This window comes from Pinus tabuliformis, chromosome X, assembly GCF_031772625.1.
Source record: "Pinus tabuliformis cultivar Carrire ecotype Pingquan chromosome X, CPIR1, whole genome shotgun sequence".
Taxonomy (NCBI): Eukaryota; Viridiplantae; Streptophyta; class Pinopsida; order Pinales; family Pinaceae; genus Pinus; species Pinus tabuliformis.
The window spans coordinates 1,279,944,382-1,279,959,209 of record NC_142308.1 but is presented as its reverse complement, the minus strand read 5'-3'; positions in this window follow the sequence as shown (position 1 = coordinate 1,279,959,209).

Sequence of the window (14,828 nt, the reverse complement as noted above, 5' to 3'; positions counted from 1 at the left end):
GTCAGATCATTAGATATGTAGAGTAAATAAAAGGTGCTCATTAGTTTAATCTGAGCCCTTGGATGATATAATGTTAGAATTAGATAGTTTATTTTGTAAAGAAAAGAAAAAGTGAGGGTTTTCTAGCCTAAATGCACCCGCACCCTAATAAAGGAAGAAAAAATGGTAGGATAGGTGAATGGGTAAGTAGTAGAAAGGTTGCAGAAATATCATGTGATTATACAAAAGCACTTATGTCATTATCTTAAATGCAATTTTCAGATATGCATAAGTAGTAGACAAAGCAAAAACAATGGTTCACAATATGATTTATTTAACAACCCCTCATTTTAACCCCTACAACACTCATTAATTTCCCTTTCATAATAAAAATATTAATAGCTATAGTTCTTTAAGTCAAAAAGACTCAGATCATTTCTCTGCTTTCTGTTTGGACCGGACCCTTGGCTTGATGACTTAAGAAGGAAAGGTGTTAAATTCCCTTGCAATTCATTCATCCCCCTCACAAAATCCCTTTTCCTAAGGTTAAATTCTTTTTACCTAGAAAAACCCCATGATAAACATATCTTATGCAAAAAACCCACTAAATACATTTATCCTAAGTACTAAGTGTATGGAAAGCGCATAATATTTTGTATGTCTAAGTACAATACCCCTTCCACTCACTTCACCTCATATTAACTTTTTAATTAAATATATAAAATTCCCGAAAAACCCCATTGGCCCGTATATTTTAACTCCTTTATATAAAGTAATCCCACTCCTTAGTTTATTTATAAACTATATGACTACCTCGTATCCCACAAAATACATTAAAACCCCACCCTTAGTGCTTAATCCTATATTAAAGCGCCCCAATGAGATTAAGTTTTAATTTAATCCTATACCGCCAGTGATTAGATCCATGGGCCCCCCGAAAACCTTTTGTGTAAATCGTCGTGCAACTCCATCGCTTGAGTCCCATTGGTCATCCCTTCCCCACATCCTATGGCCCATAATCATATCGATCTAGCCTGATGTCCATCCTTTACCCGCTCGATAAGGCGGTTTTCCCCGACCCCCAGAATGCTACGTGTCACGCGCTCGACTAGATCGGGTGAGTCCCCCTCAAAACCACTTCCCTCTCAAAAGCGGTGCGATGACCCCATTAAACTGCCTTACAGTATAACTGAAAAAACTACCCACTGTTCATCAATTAATGAAACCGCCAAAATTAACGTTTTTCTATATAAGTCAAAGTACCCCTCTTTTCACTCTTTTCGTGCATTTTCTATTGAGAACTCAGAAATCCGTTGCGACCCCTACAAACAACAAATTTGTTCACAGACCTTCGCCATTGCTCCATAGATGCTGCAGACAGCCCAGCTCGTTCATCAGTCTGTACCGAAACCATACGAACCTCTGCAGCGGCCATCAACCACCATTTACAATAAATTTCGCCCAATTCCATGTATGTAACTGTGGATAACTAACTCCATTGTCAAATTCCAAGTAAATCAACCCTCATAACACTGTTAATTAAGTAAAAAAATATCAAATTTACCTTAATTTTAAACACTCTGAGCCATAACCATCTGCAAGACCTCCGTTTACCCAAAAACCCTCTAAAAGTCCCAAGAACCATTGCTGAAACCCCCACAACATAATTCAAATCCACAAGAACTGAATTATGGCTGCCCCCATCGCTATGGACATTAGACCAATTACAACTCCCCATTTAGACCTAGACCACCTTCCCCTAGCTGACCGGGACTTCCAAATAAAAGTCACTACTGCCCTAGAACCCCTGCTCAAAGTGCATTGCCAAAGTAGGGAAAAATACCTTAACCATGTTAATGAGATTGGCCTTTGGGAGTCAAATTTTCCCAAATACCAGTTCCCCCAAGTTCACATCTTTCCAGAAATTGTTCATATGTGTTATGCATGCTATGTTCCCAGCCATAGAACCATAATGTCTCATGACCAAAAGGTCCTATTCACTATCACAGCTGAGTCCATTAATGAAATGTTGCAGTTCCAAGCAGGGCCAAACTTAACCCCACTCTCAATTGGAGACCTGTTGGACTTGTATCCCAAGCTTAGCCTTGCAAAATTGGCCTAGTTCCAAACTTTCATTTGGGAGGAGAAACACATCCCTAAGGACTCTCCTCCATATGTATCAGCTATTTTCTCTCCATGGGGCCTGAACATTGTAGCCATGATATCATGTGTTTTGGGTTACACCGCAAGTGAGTACATGGATGAAATAATTCTTGCTTTCATGTCCATCTATACCCCAAGACAACCTCCTGCACCCATATATGACTTTGCCACATTCATAGCTGCTAGAATGCATGAGTAGTTCACAAGAATGGGAAACGAGAGGGTATTCAAATACTCCTTTGTATTATACCATCTATTTCTCTATTATCAGTCAGAGAAGTTTCCTTTTACCCTCCAAAAGCTTGACACCAGGGGCCAGCGCGGATCTGTTATTTTTTGGATCCCACTTTTCCATGAGTTTGGATCACCATATACCTACTCAGACTTTATAGATTTTTTTGTGCATCTAGTCATGACCATGCTAACTAGGAATTCTCCACCTAGGATAAACCCAGAAATAAAGAGAGTCCTCCAGCTTTCAAAGCAGACCAAAATGCGTAACTCGTACCTTTATGAGAACCACATAGAAATCAGAATATATGGTTGCCTGCTTGCACCATATAAGTTGCCAAGATACCTCCCCATGAGGTTGTTTGCCTTAGAATATTACAGATAGATCATCAATGCAGATGAAGTCAACTTCGTTAATGCTAAGAAGAAGGCCTATTTCAAAATAAAAGATCAATTAGGTCCCTTCATATGCAATTCCAGAGAGGCAGGGAAAGAGGCAGACCTAATCCTGCAAAGAATGAAGTTCCAAAGGATTTTTGTATGGAGATATGACCCTTTGGAATTTATTACCAAGAAAAGGCAAAAGGTCAAGCTAGGACCCTTCATCCACCACCCCATACCAGAAAGAGAGGCGTATGCCAATCAAACTGAATGGGTGGAAGGTACCCTAGTAGACCAAGGCAACACAAGAGTAGATGTAGAAAATGCTATGATTGATTTGGAAAAACAACTTGATGACAACACTTTTCTGCAGGTACCAGAAGAGCAAGAAAGAACCATGAGTACCCCTCCAGTCATGCAGACTCCTCAGAATGAGGAGAAAATTCAAAAAATAAACAGAGAGGGAGCTTCTACATTAGGAATGGACACCTCAAATTTTCAATAGGAAACAAGAAAGAGGGAAAGACTCAATCCGACCTCTGAACAGGAATATACAGAAGATTCAACACAGGTTACCAATACAGAGGTAAACCGAAGCAGGCCTACCACTCCATTTGAAGGCATGCAATATCCTTCCACATCACAGACTCAAATGTTTGAAAGACATCTTAGTGTGGAAGTATCTTCATTCAGCAGGCCTGCTGACAGAGACCAGGACATAAAGGAAAGATACAAGGAAATCAAAGCGAGAAATGAGAGGCTTAAGGCCCAAACATATGCTCAGTACCTAAAGCTGACTCCCACCAATCAAACAAGGCTAATGTCAGCCTTTGACATTAAAGAGGGGAAGCTGCAAATGTCTTTCATCAAACCTACAACTCAGCAGCCCAAGACATCATCTGATTTCAAAAAGGTTTACTTTGAAGTGTTGGCTAGGGATATTAATCCCATAGACCAGATTGAACTGCACAAACAGGTTGGAGAGATGATATACTACACCTTGATGGGTAAAGCCATAGCTGCTCAACAGCTACAAAACTCTTTAAACAACATCTCAGCACAATTTCAGTTAGAGAAGGCCTCCTCACAGGCCAAGGATACAACGATCAAATCCTTAGAGGACTTAGTGATTGAACTGGGACACAATCCCAAGGATATAAAAGCTACAGAGAAGCTTATAAAGAATAAAAACGATGATATTTCTGCACTTAAGAAGCAATTGAAAATACCACAGCTGCAACATCCTCAAACTCTAGAAGTCGTAGAAAGCCAAACTAGACATGAGGAGTTGATGGACTTGGTCCTAAAGCTCAATGATCAATTAAGGGAGACAAAAAAGGAATTGGATGCTTTAATTCAATTGAAGAAAAGCGACTTGGCCACAACTTCTAAAGATGTCATCCCTACAGTATCTACAACAGTCCCTTCTACACTGGCACCAACAACTCCACCTGACACAGCATTGCCAGTAACAGCAGAATCTATAACAGCAACAGGTGCATCAGGAGAGAAAGCAACAGAATTGGTTAAAGCCATAGAAGAGATGTCTATCCAGGCTACAGAAATGAATAGGCTGAGAGAAAAGGTGGCAAGTTTGGAAACTGACTACAAACTTTCTTAGATTAAGCAAAAGGAAGAAGCACAGAAGACCCAAAGAATGAGTGAAAGAATCAAAGTCTTAGAGAAAGACTTAACACTGGAGAAACCCCTTGGGAAAACCGAGGAAATGTTGTGGGCCAATATCATTGACAATTGACTCTGTCAATGATATTTGGCCATCAATTCAAGTTATTTTTGAACAAACAGAGTTAATAAAGATAACTACAAAGCTATCCAGAAATTAAAGGAGGAGTTGGCAGACAAGCTTGAGGACGCCAATAGACTCATCCACTTCCTCAACAACAAGAATAGGTATGAGCTCCATGAGCTAAATATAGAAGATAGGACAGAGACCATTTTGGAAATAAGGAAGGTCCTTTCCAAAAGGAACCTTATGCTTAACTTAGAAGAAAAGTGCCACAACATGCAGGGAGCCATTGATAGGTTCATGGCTAAATTCCAAATTTTGAGGGAGAAAGGTCTACCCAATCTTTTGGTTATCAATGAAAATCTCGTGACGCAATTGGACTATGGAAATAGACTTAGACAGTTGGCTAAGGAACAAGCTAGCTCTTCATCCATAAAAGCACTGCCAATAGGCAAAGTTTTGTACAACACATTTGAAAAATTGTTTTTTCTTTAGTATGAGATAAAACACATCCTCACCAAACCCAATTTTGCCAAATATATTGAAGTTGATGAGATCTACAGGAGGATGATGAAGGTGAAATTACCTGATGCAGAATGGTGGGAGACAATGACTGATTTACTGTGATAAATTTACAGCTAAAAGTTACTACACAAAAAAATGAGAGCAGCCAGGTAAACAGATGAAAAGAGGGCAGCATGGTCAAAGAGTATCAGATGAAAGATAAAAGTTGAATAAGATTCCAACGTGAAATATCATAGCTGCAAACCAGCACAAAGGGCTATAAATCCAACCATAAAAGCCAGCAACACCAAATAAAAAGGGACAACATGAAACAGTTCATTAGATGTCTTAATCTTCTTGGAAGAAGATATTTGTATTTCCTAAATTAAATCTCAAGTTAGTTTGAGATATTAATAATTTATTGTGTAAATACTTCACAATTCGAAGTATGTAGTGTGGATTCTTAGACATTTCTATAGACTTTCTTGATCGAAGACTGTAAACTATTGTATCACTATTTGGACCAACAAGTTGGATTAATGAATAAAGCCAAGACATTTCACTGGATTCATGTGTAGTGTGAAGTACAGACAAGTATTTTCTCTTGTGTCGTTATATTTCTTTAAAAGTTTTTTCCATAACCTTTAATGTATCCGAAATTTGAATGCTATAATATGGAATGATATCTCAAAATTTGCTTCATTGCACTCTGTTTTAGCTATTATGCATTTTCATGTTTTCTGCTAATTATCTAAGTTAAGAAATTCTTGACTACTCCTTAGTTTAGGTAGTTTCCCTCTAATCTATAGTAAACAACAAGACGATATCACATGCCCCAAATATTGTATCTGTTCTTTAAAAAAGTCACATTTACTGAATTTGGCATAAAGACGAATCATATAACTCTAAGCCTAGCTATTGTTTATTATAAATGGCGGGGGGGGGTTGTTTCGTAGTACAACAAGACGATATCACATGCCCCAAATATTGTATATGTTCTTTAAAAAAGTCACATTTACTGAATTTGGCATAGAGACGAATCATATGATTATCTCTTAGGGTCTGGAGAAAAATTCTCAAATGCTCCTTGTGTTCCTCTGCATTTTTCGAGTAAATCAATATGTCATCGATGAAGATGAGAACAAACTTGTCCAAATAGGGATGGAAAATCCCATTCATTAAACTCATAAAGGTTTCTGGAGTGTTCGTTAGCCCGAAAGGAAACACAATAAACTCATAGTGACCATAGCGCATTCTAAATGCAAGCTTACACACATCTTCGTCCTTAATCCAAATTTGATGACACCCGATCATAGGTCGATCTTAGAAAATATGGTGGCACCCTGGACCTGATCAAATAGGTCATCAATTCTTGGCAAGGGATACCTATTTTTAATGGCTAACTTGTTCATTTGCCTATAATCAATACAAAGTCTCAGCATCCCATCCTTCTTTTTGACAAACAGTATGGGCAATCCCCAAGGGGATACACTTGGTTGAATATAACCTTTGTCCAGTAGTCACAATATCGCATTTTGCAAATCGTTTGTGGTTGTTCTAATGGCATGCTCAAGTTTTTTGCGAACTATGCGAAGTGCAAAATGTGATTGTGAAATGACCAAGTGATGTTATTGCAGCGGGAGACCTAATCGCATATCGCAATTTTGTAATAGTTTTTTAACATGGTCATGTGGAAAAATGTGATTTGTGATTTGCGATATGGAATTCATCATTAGCTAGTTTTGCAAGGTTTTGCTAGGAATTTTCTTAGAGTCAGGGATTTATTATCCTAAGCCTAAAAAAGTTAAAAGGGTCCCCATTTACAACTCTAAGCCTAGCTATTGTTTGTTATAAATGGGGGGGGGGGGGGGGGGCGGGGGGGTTGTTTCGTAGTACAACTAGACGATATCACATGCCCCAAATATTGTATCTGTCCTTTAAAAAAGTCACATTTACTGAATTTGGCATAGAGACGAATCATGATTATCTCTTAGAGTCTAGAGAAAAATTCTCAAATGCTCCTTGTGTTCCTTTGCATTTTTCGAGTAAATCAATATGTCATCGATGAAGATGAGAACAAACTTGTCCAAATAGGGATGGAAAATCCCATTCATTAAACTCATAAAGGTTTCAGAGTGTTCGTTAGCCCGAAAGGAAACACAATAAACTCATCGTGACCATAGCGCATTCTAAATGCAAGCTTACACACATCTTCGTCCTTAATCCAAATTTGATGACACCTGATTATAGGTCGATCTTAGAAAATATGGTGGCTCCCTGGACCTGATCAAATAGGTCATTAATTCTTGGCAAGGGATACCTATTTTTAATGGCTAACTTATTCATTTGCCTATAATCAATACAAAGTCTTAGCATCCCATCCTTCTTTTTGACAAACAGTACGAGCAATCCCCAACGGGATACACTTGGTCGAATATAACCTTTGTCCAGTAGTTCCTGTAACTGTATTTTGAGCTCAGTCAAATCAAGAATGCTCATACGATATGGTGCTTTTGCCGTAGGGGCAGCTCCGGGAATAAGTTCAATGGTAAAGTCAATGCTTCTTTTCGGAGGCAATCCTAGAATTTCCTCACGAAACACATCTATGAATTCCTGAACAACCGGTATATCCTCCAGAACAGTCAACTTGTCTTTTGAATTAGCATAACCAACCTGTATCGTGTAGATTTGGAAACCCTTCTGGATGCATTTCTTTAACTGAGTAGCAAAGATAGACCAGAGTTTAGTATCCCTTTTGATGCCTTGTATTTCTTGTCTAACTCCATCCTCTGGAAGGAAACTGATGGTTTTGTCCTTACAATTTACCAAGGACTAATGTTTTTCTAACCAATCCATTCCAATTAGTACATCATACGATCCCAAGGGAAATATATTCAAATTTACTTTAGTAGGTTGATCTGCAATTACCACAGGACAACTTTCTACCCGAGTTGTCACTCTACGCTTTGCGCCTGTGGCTAATTGCACCAGCCATGAACTTTTAAATTTCATACTTGTTAAGTGACGCAATTCAATTGTTTTTGGACTAACATAACTAAGACTTGCTCCCAGATCAATCAAAATAGATACAGTGTGGTTAATTATCTTACCTTCAAATTCCACCATAGCTGGCTGGTATTCTGCCTAGTGGTCTTCCACAACCGCATTAATCTTGGGTATATTCTGGGCCACATCACCAACCATGGAAGCTTCTTGCACAGTTGTTGTTAACCTGGTTCTAGAGCGATGAGGGCAGTTCTTGTAATAGTGGAGTTCTCCGCAAACCCAATATTGTAAGGGATCCTTTGGTGGTTGTCCAAATCTCGTCTTTTTAAAGGTTTCCACTATTTTGGCTTCATCCAGATTTTGGTTTCGCTGCTGATATTTCCCGGGAGATCCTCCTCTTAGTTTTTTGGGTGTAGAGTTCATCCCTCCTGATATGTTACCCTTAAAATGACTTACAAATCCTTTCTGCCCCTTTTTGTCTAACCAAATTTTACCACCACCTCTTTTCTGCCACATCTACTGATAGCAAATACGAGCCTTCAGGATAGTTTCATCCATTGTTTTTGGATTGTCAAATTCTATCTAGTTCTTCATAAGAATAGGAAAGTTGCTTAGGAAGTGCTACACTTTTTCTTTTTCCTCTTGCATGTACAGAACATTACACAACAAAGATGTAAATTTGGCTATAAATTTGTCCATGGACTGTTGTCCTAACCTCAAGTCATGGAATTCCTTCACCTTCTCATCATAGAACCTTTCTGTCAAGTATTTATCCTTAAAATACTTCTGGAAGGTATCCCAAGTTACCCCCTGCTCATCCACATTTCAAACTGTTTTAATCTCTTCCCACCAAAGGGTGGCTTTACCAATTGGTAAACAACTAGTCGAGCCCTTAAATGATCATCATATTTGTATATCTGAAAATACTGGTTCATATTAATCGGCCAAGATTCTGCTACCTCCTCTTCTTCGCCGTCAAATAATGGAGGTTTTATTTTCTTAAATTCTTCTTGTAACTCAATTCTTGGTTTCTTAGTCCCTCTACCTCCGGAAGTATTCCCAAATTCTTCCTCATTATTACTCATCCGAGTTTCCTTTGTTTCCGGAGGACCTCTTTGCTCTTGCCTTCTCTCCTCTTTGTGTCTGTTGTCTTCATTAGGATTTGGATCCCTCATATTATGTCGATGCGATAGAATTTTCAGGATTCTCTCTTGCTCTAATCTCAATCTCTCGTTGTCAGCGCGCAAGTTCATCATTTCTTCTCGTAATTTTTTACTAGTCTTTAGTAATACAACATTCTTGTTTGTTCTATTTTCGCCCAACTTAACCCAAATTTTTGGGTTAGGTGAGGTAGTTGCTCGTCCGCTAACTATATTAAATTTCCATCTTAATTTATGCATTCATAATTGGTATATGTTGTAGGGTAGGTATTACAAACACATTATTTGTTTGGGTTAATCCACCACCACCTTAACCTCCGGTAGATGGGAACTAAGAAACTTAAAGAAGGAGATATGCCTCACTACTGTCATGCAACTTCAAACACAAATGGTTGCATCCTCACCATATCTTTTCTGGTATGTGATCGAACGGTTCTTGAGCTTCTCCACTCCGTTAGGGTAACAAACTTTGGACCCAACTCCTTCTGAATGTCTCAGTTGCCTATCGAAACCCTTACGCACCGAGCTCTGCAAGTCTATGGTAGCACTCCATTTCCGTTTTGAATAGGTTCCTTACCTTCAGCGTTAATCTTAATGACAGGCGATTTCTGCACCCTTGCTACATTGTGTTGCATATGGCTTCCATCGGGGTTTGAAGGTGGTTAAACAGAGATTGTTCTTCATAAGTAAGATGATTCTTCATCCGCTCATTTGTTTTGCATACAATTTTCCTGGTTATTAATAGGGTTTATAACAGTGTTGCAATTCTTTGTAGGTTGTGCCATATTGGAGGCAGGGAGCACCCTCCACGGTGCCATCTCGGAGAACCCAACTTCACACGACAGCTAAGTTGTTATTCTTGTGTTTTTATTCATTATAGTTCATGTTCTCAACTGTCCCAAACTTCTTACTACACCCACTTTTCTTCTCAGGTTGCGTCTACCATGATTCAGTAGTCTGGCAACCTATCATCGATATCCTTGACTCTCTAGGTGCCTTCTCTTAATTGGCCTGCTATCTGTTGGCGGTTAGGGTTTCTAGACAAGTGTTCTCGTTTTGCTAAAATAACCAGTATTTGGTAATGTTTAAGAGTTTTTAGCTTGCAGAATCCTCACAGGGTTCATAAATTTTGACTAAGCTTGACCGGTTAAGTTTTAATGAAACAATTTTGCAACTTTCAGCTTTTTCAATTGTATTTGGGTATGCTTGCAAATAATTACGCCTCATTTGACTAGTCGCTTTTCTGTATAAGGGAGGAATGATGTGCAATTTAAAGATGAAATTTAATTTCGTTTGGGGTTTTCTGTGATTGAAAGTTAATTCTGAGATTGGGTACTGCTGTGGACTTCGTATGTTTTTACGGAATTGATAATATGACTAACTCCTGTATTTGCATAATTTAATTGCATGAGGATACATCTCATAGTAGTTTACATCCTTCTCATTCTGCACAGAAATAAAGTTTAGGAGTATTTCTCAATTTTAACCTTTCCATTCTTACTCTAATTTTTATTTTACTCCAAAAGAACAACTGTTACACTTCTGGTTTTCCAGAGGTTTGCAAACGTCGAAAGACTTCCTCGAGGACTGGACGTGGTTGCTTTTACAAAAGGCGACCTATTCCTAACCCCATGGCCTGTAGTTATATTGTTAAATCCCTTCTGGCTAAACCATTCCAACACACCCAGTTTCAATAATGATTCGTATTCTTTAAGGATATATAAATGGTTTAACAAACAATTATTTTTTTTATTATATAAACTCTAAGTCTCAATAGTTAGACTAGACAACAACCCAAAACCTCTTCTGAGGGTTCACATTCTTCTTCTTTTCCGAAGACCTCTTTTAAAAAAAAACAATATTGGATCTTCAGTTTTCCATTTTAGCTTTATTCTTCCAAGAACAAAACTGAGTTTTCCAGTTTTTCATTACGAGCTTATTCCTGCAAGTACAAATTGGGTTTTTCAATCTTTCATTATAGCCTTATTCCTGCAAGTACAAAACTGGGTTTCCAGTTTTCCATCATAGGTTTATTTATATACGTTTACACAGGTTGCTCCAATTGGAATTAACCACTACAATTTTCCATTTCAACATAAAGCACAACCAGAGAAACTATATTCTATACTGTTAACAGTAATTTGTAAACAATTCATCTATGCACAAAATTTACAGGTTCTAATCACGTACTTATCTGTTTTACGGTAATTCCACGAATTCAAGAGGGTAAATTCTCCACCCAACCTCCATAAGGGCAATGGCGTCCTCTTCTCCACCCAACCTCCATAAGGGCAATGGCGTCCTCTTCTCCCCCATCTTCCTCTCCAGAAGAGTAGGCGACAATTTTATGTTCCTTCGTCGAATCAGATAATAAACCTCATGACAACAGTCCAGTTTATTGCTTTATTGATTCATTCCTGATTGAGGTTATCCACTGGCCCAAGTCCAACTCAAAAATATTCTCTCTTCACAGTTGTAACTTCACACACTTTTATTGTATCTGTTTCTGAAAACCAAGACTGACCCCTCTCTATCCTCAAAGACTTCCTTTTAACAAAGAGAGGTATACCTGTGTCTCAAATGTCCGTAACTGTATAGAGGTTGGAATTCGTTTTGGGTTTTCCCTTTTGAATTCTAGAACATAAATAATATCATTTCGTTATTTTCTATCAACCATATTTTACAAAGGTTTCAAGTAAGTAAAGATAATTCAAATGTTATGCTGAGGTGTTACATAAAATATTTTATATAATTTAATTTATTTTTAATTATAAATTTTATAATAAAATTAAAAATAATAATATAAATTATACAAATTTTTAATATTTTTTATTTTAATCCTTTATAATTATTTTACTATTGCTTTAATAAGAATTACAGATCTTAAGTTTCTTTCATAAGAGAAGCTTATACATGGTAGAAAATAAATAATATATTTTTTTTAATTTTAATCTTATATAATTATTTTAATAAGATTTAGAGATTTTATCAATCTTCACACAAAAACACGTTTCTTTAATAAGAAAAGATTATACATGGTTTAAAATAAGAGAAAATTATACCATAGTTACCGAATTCGGTAGTACGGACCAAAAAAGTCCGAAATTCGGTATTCGATTAGATTCGCGGTTTAATACTACAGCTTGCAATTTGGTACGGATATTCAAGGATTCACATAACAGAAAAATATTATTTACTGCCGCACTTCCTTTTCAAACAGTCCCTCGGAACCATGAGCAGGTATATATATGTTAGCCCTAAATTTTAACTTTTTAGTGGTCCACTTCTTTTTCAAACCGTGCTTTTGATGCTGAGCAGGTATATATATGTATATGTTAGCGGTAACATTATTTGAATCTTTATATTAGTATATAAAATCTTTAAATTTTCTAGCGAATAGTGTTAATTAATTTAGTAATAATGGAAGGGTTTATTTTTATTTAATAGTGTTAATTAATTTATTAATAATTTATGAGTTGATGAATTTAGTAATAATTTAACAGTTTATTTTGGGTTATAATATTAATAGATATTTTTTACAAATTTAAGTATCAAGTTGTAATATTAACATTATTTATTTTAAAATAAAAGTCGGTAAATCATATTAACAAAAAATTAGTAATTAAAAATAACAGATTTTATTGTTAATCATTACTAAATATAATTTAATTTAGTTTGATAAATGACTAATAGTGATTAACGATAAAAGTGTATATTTTGAGAAAATATTTATATATAATATATAACTACATTCCAAACACTTGTGTTTGGTAATTTGGAATCTATATTGTTCACTGCAATGTGGGCATCATATCATATATGGTATAGTTGGATATACAGATGAATACATATTTTTTTATAATCTGCTACATTGTGTTCCAAAATGTAATTCTATTTGCAACATTCATCATTAACAACCATTTTTGAGAAGATTTTCTTCTATTTCATTTTTTAAATATGGAAAAAAATAATATATTTTAGTATTAGAAAAATATATACTCCCAATTTTTTTTTTTTTAAATTTTAAATAATCCAATTTTTCCGTATCTAATCTAATTCGTATTCAAATTTGATTGTGTAAAAACAACATCACAATAACAATGTCATGTTTCCACTAAACCAGGTGACATCAAACTCTCCTTTCATATCTTAATGCCCAGTCATGACTCAGTCCAATTCAAATAAACTAAAATACATGGCGTAGGAGAATAATATACTGCACATCGACATTTAACCTCAAATTAATTGACGGAGATGGTGAATCCTTTGCAATTGCTTTTAATTTCTGCTACATTCATTTGTTTCGTTTCAGTGGCAACGACCGTGCAGTCTTACTAAGTGGTAGATATTAATTCCGAGAATGGGTTGGTAAGGCTATTCGATCGGTGGCTCGGCAAGGACGATAAGATGTATGGATGCCATGCCATGAAGAGAAATCGAGACGATTCTATATTTTCAAAACACATCTAAAGTATATCTATGCTCGCAATAATTATTTTATTTCTAATTTTGGGTAAGTAAGTTCGCAGACCTTACAATGAGGAGTTCAAATATCGCTACTTCAACAAAAATTCAAGGCAATGGAAGGATAAGAGGAGAACAAAGTTAGGAAGGTGTAAACTTTAGGCCTATTTTTAAGGGAGATTTTAAATGTAAGGCTTATTTACCAAGCTATTGAGCCATAAATAAGCGGTTAATTTTGGGTTTAAATAAGTTTGCAAATCTTACCAATGAGGAGTTCAAATATCGCTACTTCAGCGAAAATTCAAGGCAATGGAAGGACAGGAGGAGAACAGGGTTAGGAAGGTGTAAACTTCAGGCCTATTTTGAAGGGAGATTTTGAAGGTAAGGCTTATTTACCAAGCTATTGAGCCATAAATAAGCAGCTAATTTTGGTTTAAATAAGTTTGCAGACCTTATAAATGAGGAGTTTAAATATGGCCACTTCAACAAAAATTCAAGGCAATGGAAGGACAGGAGGATAACACAGTTAGGAAGGTGTAAACTTCAGGCCTATTTTTAAGGGAGATTTTGAATGTAAGGCTTATTTACCAAGCTATTGAGCCATAAATAAGTGGGGTAGTATATACACATCGATCATGTATTTGTTTCGATCTAATCATGGGCATATATCGCTCTGCTTATTTATGGCTAAATAACCTTGAATATATTGGTCGCGGATTTTGAAGAAGAGAGTGAAATCTTACAAATTTTCGTGCAGTCCTTCGTATTTTAGGAAGAAAAGTGACACGGATAGTTGACAATGGCAGATGGAAGCACTGCAAATGACATGGACGGAGCGTCACAACATCAACACGTGCCTCATTCTCATTTGTTATGGACAGACGGTGAAGGCCCGAGAGGGAACGTCCACTTCAATACACCTTCAATGTAAAAAAATATAGACACCTTCTCTGTTCATAATTATATTCACTCTTTAGGCCCAAAATGTAGCTTACGTTGTTAAAAACATGGAAAAGGCATATTCTTTTATTTTTGGTCAAGTAAGAATGGAGCTTTCTATTAACCGAAACAAGTATATTACATATTTTACAAGGTAAACCAAACTTCCTTGCATTTATGAGAAAATGGTCCACATGACCTATTTGACGCAGAATTGGCTTTAAATCTTTAAAACTTGGAACCATCCCCTCTGT